This window comes from Bombina bombina, chromosome 2 (assembly GCF_027579735.1).
Source record: "Bombina bombina isolate aBomBom1 chromosome 2, aBomBom1.pri, whole genome shotgun sequence".
NCBI lineage: Eukaryota > Metazoa > Chordata > Amphibia > Anura > Bombinatoridae > Bombina > Bombina bombina.
Genome location: NC_069500.1, coordinates 1,358,572,561 through 1,358,590,958, shown reverse-complemented (window position 1 = coordinate 1,358,590,958; position 18,398 = coordinate 1,358,572,561).

Genomic DNA, 18,398 nt, shown 5'->3' with positions numbered 1-18,398 from the left:
GCTGCTGTTGTACCCCACCCTGCTTTAAGATTTCATGTGTGTGTGAATATATATATTTATTTAATATTAATTGTAATATTGAGGATCAAGCCATATTTCTTATTATGGGCCAGATTACAAGTGCAGCACTATTTAGAGCTTTCGCTCTCACGCACATCAGGTTGCACTCGTATTACAAGTTGAAAGTAAAAAGTTGCGCTAACCTGATGCGCACTAAAAGCTGAACTTACAAAATTGCACGTGCAATAACCTATTCCCCCCATAGAAGTCAATAGAGCAAAAAAATTGGGGAAAAAAACCTAACCCCCCTCGAGCACTAATCCGAACGCATATTCTTAAGTGTGCTATTCCGACATGAAAATATGAATATTTCACAATCCAATGTTCTTCACATAGAAGAATATGTTCTATTTATTCATAAATAGATATTTCTACATATATCTACACATATCTGATGGTATTTTGGTACAATATTTATCTATACCTAAATATATATATACATGGTTATGTATAGATATATACAGCCAGACATATATATATATATATATATATATATATATATATATATATATATATATATATATATATATATATATATATATATATATATATAGGAATATGTATTTAAAAATACATAGAACATATTATGTGCAGAATATTTAAATGTGAAATATGAGAGAAGATGTAGAGTCCTGACATCCGGGAGACATATATTTCGTTGTGGGGGGCTTGCGGTTTAGTGGTTAATAGGTTTATTATAGTGGTGGTGTGGGCGGACGGCAGATTAGGGGTTAATAATCTTTAAATAGTGCGATACGGGAGGGCGACGGAATAGGGGGTTAATAAAAAAAATTAGTGGCGGCAATGTCCAGATTAGGGGTTAATACATTTATTATAGTGTTTGCGATGCGGGAGGGCCTCGGTTTAGGGGTTAATAGGTAGCTTATGGGTGTTAGTGTCCTTTTTAACACTTTAGTTATGAGTTTTATGCTACAGATTTGTAACGTAAAACTACTGACTTTAGATGGCGGTATGGATCTTGTCGGTTACAGGGTGTACCGCTCACTTTTTGGCCTCCCAGGCAAACTCGTAATACCGGTGCTATGGAAGTCCTATGAAAAAGGACTTTTTTAAAAGTGCGGTACCGACGTTGTGCGACGGCCAAAAAGGTGTGTGGTACACCTATACCTACAAGACTTGTAATAGCTGCGTTAGGCAAAAAGCAGCATAATGAAGCATAATGCTGCTTTTTCACTCATAACGCCAAACACGTTATCTAGCTGATAGTGTTAGTGAGGCAATCATTCTTCAAAGGGATATAATACACATATGCTAAATATATTGAAATTGATGCAGCATAACTGTAAAAAGATGACAATACAATATCACCTGAAATCTCTATGTAAAAAAAGGAGGATATTTTACCTCAAAATTTCTTGAGCTTACAATAGTTAGTGCTCTGTGAACAGTTATTCCTTATATTCTTCAACCCCTACTATTCACTGCATGCTGAAAAAAAACAGCCAATCAGATTAATCAGTATTGATGTCATAGTAAACTTCCTTAAACTAAGGAGTAAAATAACATGGCCATGCCTGCAAATGCCAGATGCAAACTGCCTTGCAAGTCCTGGGACTAGCATCCTGATTGGCTGCCAAAAGTCCTTTTACAATGGGATGTGACTTCTATGGAAATGTTGAGGTATAATATCTTAATTTTTGCATAGAGATGTTGAGGTGATATTTTCTAGTCACTTTTACACAGATATGCTGCATCAGTTTCAAGTGCTTCAACATTTATGTATCATATCCCTTTGAATAAAAAACAAGCTAAGGTTCAATAAACTCCGATCAACTGCTTGTATCAACCACTTGAAGTTCATCCCTCTAGACAGTTGCAAGTTATTTCTATTATTTTGGATTTAAACCTTGCAATATATTTGTGACAAAGAAAACAATTGCACTACATCAATAATAAATGTGGAAACACCATATAATACATATTTATGATTTATATACTAGTGAAATGCCTGTACATTGTGTCAGTACTTTACTTGGAAGTGGTGCTGTGTCCTTTTAACTTAGTTAACAAAATCAGTGCAAGACTGATAAGAATACAACTTCAAGGACTCTAATTTCCTATGGCTAGTAAAAAAAAAAAAGCTGGTTCACGGCGAAACATGTCAGGGGATGTTGCGGAGTGAAATTGGCTTTTACCGCAATTTTAATTAGCAAGGAAATGCAGGAACATTACTATAGCTTATAGAGCATCAGCTATGTTGAGATTTAAAAGTGTCTCTTTTTGACCTTGGTGTATTTAATGGATCTCACTTGTACCCAATATCTCTATAGTAATTATTTGTAGTTGTATTCAATGTGGCGGATCATTTGTAGCCAAGAAATTATAATCATATGGGTAATATAAGCCGAGGACAGTTTATGGGACATTTGAATTAACAGATCTCATATTTTTACTCTTGGCAGCTGTGCATACTCACACCATTGCAGCATGAAGCAGCGCTGCAAGCAATTGTTGGGTGACTGGTCCAATATTAATTCATTCTATTTATATTATAGTTATTATAAGACCTAGATATAATCAATCAAAAAAATGAACTAATACTAGCAACAATATGTGTATTACCACCCCAGCTAAATGACAATGGATTAACATTATCATCCTATTTACAAATAGATGCTTAACCTTTATTTTCTTCTTTGAAATTTCTGACTTTGCATGTTGCATCCCCAACTGTACTGAACATTTCTGTACTTAAGCACTGGTTACAAAACATTCTATGTAAACAAGAAGGTTTAGATGAAATAAAGATCCTAGTGGGGCTGTGACAGAGAGGTACTAAAATGTTAATTTACAATTGTTCTTTTTAAGTATTGGACTTTGAGTAAACAGTCATAAATAAGATAAGGAAGACTTTGTATAAATAATTAGACAGATAAGATAGAGGTGTGTTTTCCCAAGTTCAACCCATTGTGTTGGGTTGTAGTTTAAATTAGCAGAAACAGCTATTTCATATACAAAAACAAATCTATAGAGTTGGTATAAAAGTTATTGGAAACACATTAAGGGGAAATCAATTTTACAGTACACTGCCCATTTAACTTATTTTTTTTTTTAAATAAAATTTGTTTTATTCAGAACTCACAATCACCTTCATTTTCTGAGATTATCCCAAATTAGGAGCTCTTTCTTCTCCCATGTCCCTGTTTCTATAAAATAAATCTGGGGGAGTAAAACCCTGCCCTCTACCCTCAGCCAATTGGACCATCTTAGAGTGTCAAAACTCCACCCTAAAACCATTCAAATTGCATGCATGGACTGACTGGACCCACCCTCTTGCTCTTAGTAATAAGCTGCACAATGTAAATGTTGGGAGGTATGATTATGTCAAGCATTCAGTAACATTGTTGTACAGGGATGAAAGTATACTTGTCATTTTTCCCTCCCTGTAAATGCTAAAATGTTAAAGGGACAGTAAAGTCATGATTTAGATAGAGCACACAATTTAAAACAACTTTCCAATTCACTTCCATTATGTAAATGTGCACAGTCCTTTTATATTCATACTTTCTGAGACACCAGCTACTACTGAGCATGTGCAAGAATTCACAACATATAAGTATTTGCATTTTATGATTGGCTGATGGCTGTCACATGATGTATTGGGAAGGAAAATGTAATAAAAAAAATTCTACTACTAATTTGAAATACAAAGTTAGGGCCCGTTTCTAAAAAGGTCTCTGTGCTGGTAAGATTCTACAAGAATGCTCACCAGTCCTTCTATTTCCCTGATTGAATAATATAAAGCAACTTTTTACCCTGAAAACAGGGTGTCTCGCTAAGGGCGTATACTGCTTCTTTGTATGGGAAGAAAATGCATACACTTTTAAAAATTGCACAAATAAATTTGTAATTTAAAAATCATACAAAATTTATAATTATACAATTCACACATAAATACTAAGGAAAAAATTGTATTGTTAAGGTGCATCAAAAATCGTAACAAAATTATTCCCCAAAAATCGTATTTTATCAAAAACGTATATATTTGTATATAAACTACACAGGAATAAATCGTATTAAAAATGCCCAGCATAAACCATAATTTAAAGGTCCATAACAACCCAATTTTGTATATACAGTATTTAAAATAAGTTTGTTATTTTTAATACATTCAGATATTTGTTTTTTTTAACCACTATTTTATGAACTATAAAAACTACTTTAGAGTCAGAAAAATAGTCCCACAACGAGCCGTTTAAAAAATGGGCGTTTTTTTTTATTCCCCATGTCCAATCAGCATTGGCTTGCTGATCAGACAAGGGAGCGCACAGTCAAAGTCAGTGAATGCTGACTGACACGCTAGCAGGGTAAATGGTTGCCCATCATCTCTGCTAGTATGTCAGTTTCGGAAATTTTCAAGAGCCGGTTGCTTATTAACATGATATTTATATATTCAATAAAAACTGAACGTATAATACTATTACAGGATGTAAAAATATATTTTAAAAAATGCATTTCATTTGTTTAGACTTTTATATGAAATACAATTTTTCATTAAAGTTAACAAAATACTCATACCTTCAAAATAAATTCTTTCAATATAAAAATGTCAGCCAAGAAGATTGGAGTCAGCCAAGAAGATTGGAGTCATCCAAGAAGAACGTAACAAAGCTTAAAATAATCCAAATAACAGCAGGTTTCAAAATGAAAGTATGTGGTAAACTACAGGAAGCTCCTTTCCTGCAAACTGTCATCTGCTTTCGGGAAGCTTCAAATGTTGCCATAGCAACCATTGCCGTTCGACTCCCTCGTGAAAACGGGCAGAGGAGTTGGATTGTTTTCTGATTGACATTTTCCACCCTGCGCTTGCGTGTAGTAGCTGTGTGGATAAAGTGAATAGCTGTATTGCGCAGGCGCCAACTTAATAGTCTGTCGTTACGGCTCACTGTATCACTGGATGATGAATGGTAGTTTTCAATGGGCAGTGGAAGCTTTTTACATTTGTAAGAACTAAATATTTATAGCAACAAATTACATGTAATAGATGTATATTTGTGAATTTTTAAGCAATTTAAGTACTGTTTAATAACTCCTTGATGAAAAAGGACTGCAATGGCCCTTTAAGTACACTGGGTGTGCAAAAAAGCAAGCAATTTAAACATAAAAGTAAACAATACAAAGCGTAATTTGTCTCCCAAATCCCAGTGTTAGTCTGTAAATATTTATACCCTACAGATCTCACAGTTTTTTCTTGCAACATAAAAGGTGGTGAGCTTTTAGCAAACTACTCCAAACACTAATTACTCTGAAAGGAAAACGTATGCTTATAAAAATACGGCACATTTATGGTACAGGGCACTGAAAACAGATGATTCAGATTTGTATTAGGTGTAATATTAAAGTTTAAACATATGCCGGAGTCTCCCTCTGTGCTTCGTCCTCCATTGCAAACTTTACATAGCAGAGAGATCTCATTATTTCTATGGGAGACATCTCAACCCTCGCAGGGACAGCCCCTTTTTCTTTCGTAAAATGATGAGTCCATACGAATTCCATAACACGTGGGATATTCTTCCCGCTAATTGGAAGGAGGAGGCTGAGAGCCCACAGAAGAGCTTTAATCCCTTCCCACCTCCCCTCAGTTTTGTCTCCGCCTCCCAGGAGATAAAGCTAAAGATCGATGTGCTCCAGCTTTTTTGGAAGCTCAAACCAATGTGTGACCCTTACACCCTGATGGAGATTCATTCAGTAGGAAGAGATCAGCAGAAAGAAGATTTCAGCACACTGAATGACACAGGAGCTTAGGAATACCTTGTTATGTGCGTAGCATCTCCCTATGGGATTTCACCATAACTACTCTCAGGCAACGTGGGGACTTGTCCCTTAGCCTCCCCACTGTGGGATCACTGGTATTTCCTCTAAAATCACCTGCAGTACCTGTGCTTTTACTAGATGGGCTCTCTACTGGAAACAGTGTCTCACACCTTGATGGTAGGCCAGTGAAGGGGAGCTTCAGTCATGTAAGACTGTTTAAGCACTTTTTCAGCCCAAAAGCTATAAGTGGGTACTTTGCTTAAGTATAGCATAGCTGGGGGATTCAGCCTTTCTATCCTGCAGTCAGCAAACACACTTGGGTGTTCAGATTTCAAACCTAACAGAAATAATTTTCCCTAAAGGTTATATTGGGAGTTCTTAAGTCCTCCTCAGACCACCAACAGCTCAATTGGACCATTTGTTCACAACTTTGTCACTTTATAAAATAAGGTACTGGCCCTTTAAGAAACCGCTGACTGCTGCAGACCGTCAGCAGTTATCTCCAGGACACAGCAATTCAGCAGAAGACATGCTGGGGAGTTGCAAGGGGGTATATTTTAAAGTTTTTTAATCATTTTATTAATTTTAAAACTTGGGCATTTTTCTTCAGTACTCTGTGTGAGAGAGTGCTCCGGGTAGTAGCCTCGCCCCCTCTCTTTGGCGCTCTTTCTCTTCTCTGCACCGGCTGTTTTTCTGGGCAATTTATGCATTTATTTAGGATAATGTTTTCTCTGGGGGTAAGTACCAAGAAACATTTTAGAGCTGTTGGTGGAGTTGAGAGCTCTTGAGGGTTAGGCCTCTATTTAAGAAAGTCTGGCGGACCTGATCCAACAATGCGGATCAGGTCCGCCAGACCTCCTGCAGACTCGCGGCCAATGGGCCGCCAGCAGGGGGGGTGTCAATCAGCCCGATCGTACTCGATCGGGTTGATTTCCAGCGATGTCTGTCCTCCTGCTCAGAGCAGGCAGACAGGTTATGGAGCAGCGGTCTTTGTGACCGCTGCTTCATAACTGCTGTTTCCGTTGTGAGCTTGATAGATAGGCCCCTTAGTGTCAAAATATTTTTCCAAAGCTGTCCACTTTGTGTCTGAGGTGCAGTTTAGTGCTGGCTACGTCGGATAAAGGATTTCTTCATATTATATTTAACTGGCTTTGGGAGTGTGTTCTTTTTATGGTTAGCTTTTACAGTTCTCTACCAATATTGAGCCTAACAATTCTGTACCCTGTGTCACAATTTCAGACCTATTAGAAGGTAGATCAATGAATCATACTGCAATGTTTGTGCTTGCTTGCAAATCTATCCCTGTGTTTCAGGTTATACAAGTATGTAGTGGTTGTGTTCCACATATCATGCATACAAATCAACAGTCAGTGTTGTAATCTTTTCCAACCGCGTTACGTTTTCCTACCTACGTACGCTTACGGCCACGCTTACAATTAACTTGTAAAGACAGTTGTGCATGCATGCGCTCAAAATATTACAGAACACACCTACAATAAACTTGCAAATTACACTAAAGAGCACGCATGCACTCGCTGCCGCAGTCGGCAAATATTACAGAACTGGTACGTCCACAATTTTGGCACTAGCTGGGGACATCTAAATACCAGTGACAAAAAAGGCTTAATATTTAATATTGTTGTACGGATTTGTTTGATAATTAAATGAGTGAACGTTTTGCATTAAAACAGACGTAATATAAATTATTACAAACATTCCCTATCATGAAAGGGAATGCTTATAACTATTTATATTATTATCTGTTTTAATGAAAAACGTTCACTCATTTAATCAAACAAATCCATACAATAATATTGACTATGAAGTCTTTTTTTGCAACTGGTATTTTGATGTCCCCAGCTAGTGCCAAAATTGTGGACGTACCAGTTCTGTAATATTTGCCGACTGCAGCAGTGAGCGCATGCCTGCACAACCGTTTTTGCAAGTTTTTTGTAGGCGTCGCCGTAGGTAGGAAAATGTAACGCGGTCGGAGAACATAACAGAACACTGGCCATTATAGCACCTAAAGACTCCTCCCCTGTATCAGTTTATATTACTCAGGGTGTTTTTTTTCATGGAATCTATGTCAGTACCACCATGTGTTGTGTATGTCAGATTTACTAGAGGGTAGTTCTACAGATAATCCTCTGTGCAGTACCTCTGAATACAGTCTGTCAGGTTACCCGGCTATGCAGTAGTTGTTTATCTGTCATTGTACAAGCAAACCAACCACACGCTATTATCTCTGCTTAATGTCCCTGCTCTGCTCCAGTGCATAGTTCTCAAAGTGCAACATCTGATTCTGAAATCAGTCTGCACAAAGCAATGGCGGTATATATGGCGGTAAGCTCCAATTCTTATTACATGTAACATAAATGTACGCAATATACTTTCTATTCTGACAGAACATACTAATTACAAGTCCTGCACTGGCTAATTATATGTATTTTCTGTATGTAAGATAGTTTCTGTGTTTACAGAACATACTAAATTAAGGATGTTGGACAATGTGTTTATTTGCATGTGCTTCAGAACATACAATCTCATTACATAAAGCAAGCACCTTATATATGTAGATAACATAATTTATGTAAGAACTTACCTGATAAATTCATTTCTTTCATAGTGGCAAGAGTCCATGAGCTAGTGACATGTGGGATATACATTCCTACCAGGAGGGGGCAAAGTTTCCCAAACCTCAAAATGCCTATAAATACACCTCCCACCTTACTCATACCTCAGTTTAATGTATAGCCAAGAAGTGAGGTGTATAAAAAGGAGTAAAAAGCATACAAAAAGAGGAACTGGAAAAAATAATGTGCTTTATACAAAAAATCAAAACCACAAAAAATATTGTGGGTCTCATGGACTCTTGCCACTATGAAATAAATTAATTTATCAGGTAAGTTCTTACATAAATTATGTTTTCTTTCATGTAAGTGGCAAGAGTCCATGAGCTAGTGACGTATGGGATATAATACCCAAGATGTGGAAGTCCACGAGTCACTAGAGAGGGAGGGATAAAATAAAAACAGCTATTTCCGCTGAGAAATTAAATCCCAAAAAATAATTACGTTTTTCTTAAAAATTACAAAAAAACTCAAATCAAAGTGATTAGAATCAAGCTGAGACAACTGCCTGGAGAACCTTTCTACCAAAGGCTGCTTTAGAAGAAGCAAACACATAAAAATGGTAAAATTAGTAAAATATGCAAAGAAGACTAAGTTGCTGCTTTGCAAATTTGATCAACTGAAGCTTCATTCTTGAGAGCCGAAGAAGTGGCAACTGATCTAGTAGAATGAGCTGTAATTCTCTGACTGCCCCGCCTCCAAATAAGCTTTGTGAATCAAAAGTCTCAACCAAAATGCCAGAGAAATAACAAAGGCTTTCTGACCTTTCCTGGAGTCAGAAAAGCCAACAAATAGACTAGAAGTCTTTCTGAAATCTTAAGTAGCCTCAACATAATATTTCAAAGTTCGTACCACATCCAAAGAATGTAAAAACCTTTCAAGAGTATTCTTAGGATTTAGGACACAAAGAAGGAACAACAATTTCCTCATTGATGTTGTTAGAATTCACAACTTAGGCAAAAATGTAAATTAAGTCCGCAAAACAGTTTTATCTTGATGGAAAATCAGATAAAAAGACTCACAAGAGTGAGCAGACAATACAGAAACTCTTCAAGCAGAAGAGATAGCAAAAAGAAATAACACTTTCCAATAAAGTAATTTAATGTCCAGAGAATGCATAGGCTCAAAAGGAGGAGCCTATTAAATCTTCAAAACCAAAACCAAGACTCCAAGGAGAAGAAATAGATTTAATATGATTTAAAGCCTGAACAAAACTGAATATCATGAAGTTAGCAATCTTTCTATGAAATAAGACGGAAAGAGCAGAAATTTGTCATTTCAATGTATTTGCAGACAAAACCTTATCCAAACCACCCTGAAGAAACTGTAAAATCCTAGGAATTCTAAAAAAAATGCCAAGAATAATCATGAGTTGAACATCATGAAATATAGGTTTCCAAACCCAAAAATAGATTCTCCTTGAAACAGACTTATGAGCCTGTATCATAGTGCTAATAACTGAGTCAGAGAAATGTCTATGACTCAATTCCCATGCCTTCAAATTTAGAAATTTGAGATCCTAATAGAAAAACGGCCCCTGAAACAGAAGGTCTGGCCTTAAAGGAAGTGGCCAAAGCTGGAAACTGGACATTCTGACAAGGTCCGCATACCAAAACCTGAGAGGCCAAGCTGGTGCTATCAGAAACACATAAGATCATTTCATTATGATCTTGGAGATTACCCTTGGAAAAAGAAACCAGAGGCAGAAGAATGTAAGCAGGTTGGTAAAAACCAAGGAACTGCTAGAGAAAGATATCTGGAAAGCTTCATGTCTAAATGAGAGACTATCAGTTCTATTTCTGGAAGACCCCACATCTGTACAAGATGAAAAAAAACACATCTGGATGGAGAACACTTCCCCGGATAAAAAGTCTGACAGCTGAGATAATTCAATTCCCAATTGTCAACACCTGGGATATGAATCGCAGAAATTAGACAAGAGATCGATTCCATCCAAGAAAGTATTCGAGATACTTCCTCCAAACTAAAGGACTGCAAGTCCCTCCTTGATGATTGACATATGCCACTGTTGTGATATTGTCTGTTTGAAAATAAATGTAAAAGTTCTCTCTTCAATAGAGGCCACACCTGAAGAGCCCTGAAAATAGCATGAAGTTCTAAAATATTGATTGGTAACCTCGCCTCCTGAGGTTTCCAAACCCCTAGTACTGTCAGAGACTCTCAGACAGCTCCCCCACCTGAAAAACTTGCATCTGTTGAGAATACAGTCCAGGTAGGACAAACAAATGAGGCCCCCTGAACAATAAGTTGATAGTTCAACCACCAAATCAGAGAGAAAAGAGTGTTGGGATTTTAGTATATCAGTTGTGATATCTGAAAATAATCCCTGCACCTATGGTGCAACATTCAAAGCTATAGAGGCATCAAACGAAAATAAGCAATGAGGATCGCACCTGATGCTGCAGTCATGAGACCTTAAACGTCAATGCACATAACCACTGAAGGAAATAATAGAGACTGAAAGTTTAGACAAACTAAAATGAACTTCATTCTTCTCTAGTCTATCAGAGAAAGAATCATAGACAATAAATCTTATCTAGAAACCTAAAAAGGTAACCCTTGTCTAAGGAATCAAGAAACTCTATTGTAAATTGATCCTCCAACCATGTCTTGAAGAAACCACACTAGTTGTTTCGAATGGGATTCTGCTAAATGAAAAGATTAAAGCTAATACCAAAATATCATCCAAATTTGGAAACACCGCAATACCCTGCTCTCTAATTACAGATAGAAGGGCACCAAGAATCTTTGAAAATAATCTCTGAACTGTCGCTAGCTCAAAAGGACGAGCGACAAATTGGTAATGCTTACCTTGAAAAGAGAATCTCAGAAACCAATAGTGGACTGAATGAATTAGAATGTGAAAATAAGCATTCTGTAAGTCTATTGTGGACATGAAGAGACCTTGCTGAATAGAAAGGCAGAATAGTCCCTATAGTCACCATCTTGAAAGTTGGGACTCTTACAAAACGATTTAAAAATTTCAGATCCAGAATTGGTCTGAACGTATTCTTTCTTTGGGACAATGAATAGATTCGAATAGAAACCCAAACTTCGTTCCTGCAGAGGAACTGGAACCATCACCCCTGAAAACTCTAAATCTGAAACACATTTCTGAAAAACCTGAGCTTTCACAGTGTTTGTTGTAACATGGGAAAGAATCTTCCCATGGGAGGTTTTTATTCTGAAACCTATTCGATACCCCTGAGAAAACAATATTCTGAATCCACTGATTTTGAACAGAAACTGTCCAAATGTGTTGAAACAAATTCAATCTGCCCCCCACCAGTTAAACTGTTTTAAAAAGCCGCACCTTCATGCAGTCTTAGGGGTTGAAATTAGATAATTTATAAGGCTTGCATTTATTCAAATTCGAAGTAAATCTCAAAGTAGAGCGAGAGGCTTTAGGGGAATGAAAAAACAATTGAGAGCTTAAAAATAACCCTTAGATTTCTTATCTTGTGGCAGAAAAAAACTCCCTTTCCCACAAAAATAGAGGAGATAATAAAATCCCAGACCGCGTGTCTTGTTGTCATACTTTGTCATGGTAATCATGCAGGCCATATAGACCTCCCCCGATAGGAGGAGTTACAGGGCTGAAAGTGCTAAGAATAGTACTACTTAACACAACCTACTTACCATGGGTCCCACACCGCATGTTTAATTATTAAACTTTGTCAGGGTAATTATATATCTAACAAATCTATCTATTTATCTTCTATCGATTCTATCTAACTATCAATCTATGTATATCTATCTATCCTATCTATCTATCTAGTGTCCGGACTGTTTTGAGACAGCCACTTGTGTTTTTGAAAAATTTGAAGTAGGAGGACAGACCAATCATCTTCTTCCATCTCCCTGTTCCAAAAATGCAGGCCATATAGACCTCCCCCGATAGGGGGAGTAACAGGTTGTAGTAAACTGCTAAGAATAGTACTACTTAACACACCACGGGTCCCAGACCGCATGTCTTATTGTTAAACTCTGTCAGGGAAATTATATATCTTTCAAATCTATCTATTTATCTATCAAATCGATCTAACTATTAAACGTATCTATCAAATGTATATTGCATCTATTGATCGATGTCATTCGTATCTATAGAATGTATATTACATCTTTTGATTGATGTAATTCATATCTATCAAATGTATATTGCATCTTTGGATCGATAACATTCGTATCTATCAAATGGATATTGCATCTATTGATCGATGTAATTCGTATCTATCAAATGTATATTGCATCTATTGATCTATGTAATTTGTATTGATCATATGTATATTGCATCGATTGAGCTATGTAATCTATGTATCTATCTATCAAATTTATGTATCTCGTGGTTGTGCAAATGGACTGTTTGCGGTTGTTTGCAGTGTGTTACACTTGGAGTTTGGTCTGTCACTGTGAAGCGGGCGTAACCCTTCCACTACCTGATCGATACAACATCATAACTGATGTTTTAAAGCATGTTATTGCAAACAATTTAGCAATGTTAGGTGATTTAGGCCCTTTATGGGTTAAAAGCAGACTCTGCATCAACTATGTAATTTTCCATGGGAGTTTTGACATGGATCCCCCTCCAGCATGCCACAGTCCAGGTGTTAGTCCCCTTGAAACAACTTTTCCATCACTATTGTGGCCAGAAAGAGTCCTTGTATGTTTTGTGGGTTTTAAAGTTCGCCTGCCTATTGAAGTCAATGGCGTTTCGCGCGGTTCGCCGGTTCGCGAACAATACCGGAAGTTCGAGCCAAGAAGTGAGGTGTATCAAAAGGAGTAAAAAGCATACAAAAAGAGGAACTGGAAAAAAATAATGTGCTTTATACAAAAAAATCAAAACCACAAAAAATATTGTGGGTCTCATGGACTCTTGCCACTATGAAATAAATTAATTTATCAGGTAAGTTCTTACATAAATTATGTTTTCTTTCATGTAAGTTTAAGAGTCCATGAGCTAGTGACGTATGGGATATAATACCCAAGATGTGGAAGTCCACGAGTCACTAGAGAGGGAGGGATAAAATAAAAACAGCTATTTCCGCTGAGAAATTAAATCCCAAAAAATAATTACGTTTTTCTTAAAAATTACAAAAAAACTCAAATCAAAGTGATTAGAATCAAGCTGAGACAACTGCCTGGAGAACCTTTCTACCAAAGGCTGCTTTAGAAGAAGCAAACACATAAAAATGGTAAAATTAGTAAAATATGCAAAGAAGACTAAGTTGCTGCTTTGCAAATTTGATCAACTGAAGCTTCATTCTTGAGAGCCGAAGAAGTGGCAACTGATCTAGTAGAATGAGCTGTAATTCTCTGACTGCCCCGCCTCCAAATAAGCTTTGTGAATCAAAAGTCTCAACCAAAATGCCAGAGAAATAACAAAGGCTTTCTGACCTTTCCTGGAGTCAGAAAAGCCAACAAATAGACTAGAGATCTTTCTGAAATCGTAAGTAGCCTCAACATAATATTTCAAAGTTCGTACCACATCCAAAGAATGTAAAAACCTTTCAAGAGTATTCTTAGGATTTAGGACACAAAGAAGGAACAACAATTTCCTCATTGATGTTGTTAGAATTCACAACTTAGGCAAAAATGTAAATTAAGTCCGCAAAACAGCTTTATCTTGATGGAAAATCAGATAAAAAGACTCACAAGAGTGAGCAGACAATACAGAAACTCTTCAAGCAGAAGAGATAGCAAAAAGAAATAACACTTTCCAATAAAGTAATTTAATGTCCAGAGAATGCATAGGCTCAAAAGGAGGAGCCTATTAAATCTTCAAAACCAAAACCAAGACTCCAAGGAGAAGAAATAGATTTAATATGATTTAAAGCCTGAACAAACTGAATATCATGAAGTTAGAAATCTTTCTATGAAATAAGACAGAAAGAGCAGAAATTTGTCATTTCAATGTATTTGCAGACAAAACCTTATCCAAACCACCCTGAAGAAACTGTAAAATCCTAGGAATTCTAAAAAAAATGCCAAGAATAATCATGAGTTGAACATCATGAAATATAGGTTTCCAAACCCAAAAATAGATTCTCCTTGAAACAGACTTATGAGCCTGTATCATAGTGCTAATAACTGAGTCAGAGAAATGTCTATGACTCAATTCCCATGCCTTCAAATTTAGAAATTTGAGATCCTAATAGAAAAACGGCCCCTGAAACAGAAGGTCTGGCCTTAAAGGAAGTGGCCAAGGCTGGAAACTGGACATCCTGACAAGGTCCGCATACCAAAACCTGAGAGGCCAAGCTGGTGCTATCAGAAACACATAAGATCATTTCATTATGATCTTGGAGATTACCCTTGGAAAAAGAAACCAGAGACAGAAGAATGTAAGCAGGTTGGTAAAAACCAAGGAACTGCTAGAGAAAGATATATGGAAAGCTTCATGTCTAAATGAGAGACTATCAGTTCTATTTCTGGAAGACCCCACATCTGTACAAGATGAAAAAAAACACATCTGGATGGAGAACACTTCCCCGGATAAAAAGTCTGACAGCTGAGATAATTCAATTCCCAATTGTCAACACCTGGGATATGAATCGCAGAAATTAGACAAGAGATCGATTCCATCCAAGAAAGTATTCGAGATACTTTCTCCAAACTAAAGGACTGCAAGTCCCTCCTTGATGATTGACATATGCCACTGTTGTGATATTGTCTGTTTGAAAATAAATGCAAAAGTTCTCTCTTCAATAGAGGCCACACCTGAAGAGCCCTGAAAATAGCATGAAGTTCTAAAATATTGATTGGTAACCTCGCCTCCTGAGGTTTCCAAACCCCTAGTACTGTCAGAGACTCTCAGACAGCTCCCCCACCTGAAAAACTTGCATCTGTTGAGAATACAGTCCAGGTAGGACGAACAAATGAGGCCCCCTGAACAATAAGTTGATAGTTCAACCACCAAATCAGAGAGAAAAGAGTGTTGGGATTTTAGTATATCAGTTGTGATATCTGAAAATAATCCCTGCACCTATGGTGCAACATTCAAAGCTATAGAGGCCTCAAACGAAAATAAGCAAAGAGGATCGCACCTGATGCTGCAGTCATGAGACCTTAAACGTCAATGCACATAACCACTAAAGGAAATAATATAGACTGAAAGTTTAGACAAACTAAAATGAACTTCATTCGTCTCTAGTCTATCAGAGAAAGAATCATAGACAATAAATCTTATCTAGAAACCTAAAAAGGTAACCCTTGTCTAAGGAATCAAGAAACTCTATTGTAAATTGATCCTCCAACCATGTCTTGAAGAAACCACACTAGTTGTTTCGAATGGGATTCTGCTAAATGAAAAGATTAAAGCTAATACCAAAATATCATCCAAATAAGGAAACACCACAATACCCTGCTCTCTGATTACAGATAGAAGGGCACCAAGAATCTTTGAAAATAATCTCTGAACTGTCGCTAGCTCAAAAGGACGAGCGACAAATTGGTAATGCTTACCTTGAAAAGAGAATCTCAGAAAACAATAGTGGACTGAATGAATTAGAATGTGAAAATAAGCATTCTGTAAGTCTATTGTGGACATGAAGAGACCTTGCTGAATAGAAAGGCAGAATTGTCCCTATAGTCACCATATTGAAAGTTGGGACTCTTACAAAACGATTTAAAAATTTCAGATCCAGAATTGGTCTGAACGTATTCTTTCTTTGGGACAATGAATAGATTCGAATAGAAACCCAAACTTCGTTCCTGCAGAGGAACTGGAACCATCACCCCTGAAAACTCTAAATCTGAAACACATTTCTGAAAAACCTGAGCTTTCACAGTGTTTGTTGTAACATGGGAAAGAATCTTCCCATGGGAGGTTTTTATTCTGAAACCTATTCGATACCCCTGAGAAAACAATATTCTGAATCCACTGATTTTGAACAGAAACTGTCCAAATGTGTTGAAACAAATTCAATCTGCCCCCCACCAGTTAAACTGTTTTAAAAAGCCGCACCTTCATGCAGTCTTAGGGGTTGAAATTAGATAATTTATAAGGCTTGCATTTATTCAAATTCAAAGTAAATCTCAAAGTAGAGCGAGAGGCTTTAGGGGAATGAAAAAACAATTGAGAGCTTAAAAATTACCCTTAGATTTCTTATCTTGTGGCAGAAAAAAACTCCCTTTCCCACAAAAATAGAGGAGATAATAAAATCCCAGACCGCGTGTCTTGTTGTCATACTTTGTCATGGTAATCATGCAGGCCATATAGACCTCCCCCGATAGGAGGAGTTACAGGGCTGAAAGTGCTAAGAATAGTACTACTTAACACAACCTACTTACCATGGGTCCTAGACCGCATGTTTAATTATTATACTTTGTCAGGGTAATTATATATCTAACAAATCTATCTATTTATATTCTATCGATTCTATCTAACTATCAATCTATGTATATATATCTATCTATCCTATCTATCTATCTCGTGTCCGGACTGTTTTTAGACAGCCACTTGTGTTTTTGAAAAATTTGAAGTAGGAGGACAGACCAATCATCTTCTTCCATCTCCCTGTTCCAAAAATGCAGGCCATATAGACCTCCCCCGATAGGGGGAGTAACAGGTTGTAGTAAACTGCTAAGAATAGTACTACTTAACACACCACGGGTCCCAGACCGCATGTCTTATTGTTAAACTCTGTCAGGGAAATTATATATCTTTCAAATCTATCTATTTATCTATCAAATCGATCTAACTATCAAACGTATCTATCAAATGTATATTGCATCTATTGATCAATGTAATTCGTATCTATAGAATGTATATTACATCTTTTGATTGATGTAATTCATATCTATCAAATGTATATTGCATCTTTGGATCGATAACATTCGTATCTATCAAATGGATATTGCATCTATTGATCGATGCAATTCGTATCTATCAAATGTATATTGCATCTATTGATCTATGTAATTTGTATTGATCATATGTATATTGCATCGATTGAGCTATGTAATCTATGTATCTATCTATCAAATCTATCTTGTGGTTGTGCAAATGGACTGTTTGCGGTTGTTTGCGGTGTGTTACACTTGGAGTTTGGTCTGTCACTGTGAAGCGGACGGAACCCTTACACTACCTGATCGATACGACATCATAACTGATGTTTTAAAGCACGTTATTGCAAACAATTTAGGAATGTTAGGTGATTTAGGCCCTTTATGGGTTAAAAGCAGACTCTGCATCAACTATGTAATTTTCCATGGGAGTTTTGACATGGATCCCCCTCCAGCATGCCACAGTCCAGGTGTTAGTCCCCTTGAAACAACATTTCTATCACTATTGTGGCCAGAAAGAGTCCTTGTAGGTTTTGTGGGTTTTAAAGTTCGCCTGCCTATTGAAGTCAATGGCGTTTCGCGCGGTTCGCCGGTTCGCGAACAATACCGGAAGTTCGAGCCAAGAAGTGAGGTGTATAAAAAGGAGTAAAAAGCATACAAAAAGAGGAACTGGAAAAAAATAATGTGCTTTATACAAAAAAATCAAAACCACAAAAAATATTGTGGGTCTCATGGACTCTTGCCACTATGAAATAAATTAATTTATCAGGTAAGTTCTTACATAAATTATGTTTTCTTTCATGTAAGTGGCAAGAGTCCATGAGCTAGTGACGTATGGGATATAATACCCAAGATGTGGAAGTCCACGAGTCACTAGAGAGGGAGGGATAAAATAAAAACAGCTATTTCCGCTGAGAAATTAAATCCCAAAAAATAATTACGTTTTTCTTAAAAATTACAAAAAAACTCAAATCAAAGTGATTAGAATCAAGCTGAGACAACTGCCTGGAGAACCTTTCTACCAAAGGATGCTTTCGAAGAAGCAAACACATAAAAATGGTAAAATTAGTAAAATATGCAAAGAAGACTAAGTTGCTGCTTTGCAAATTTGATCAACTGAAGCTTCAT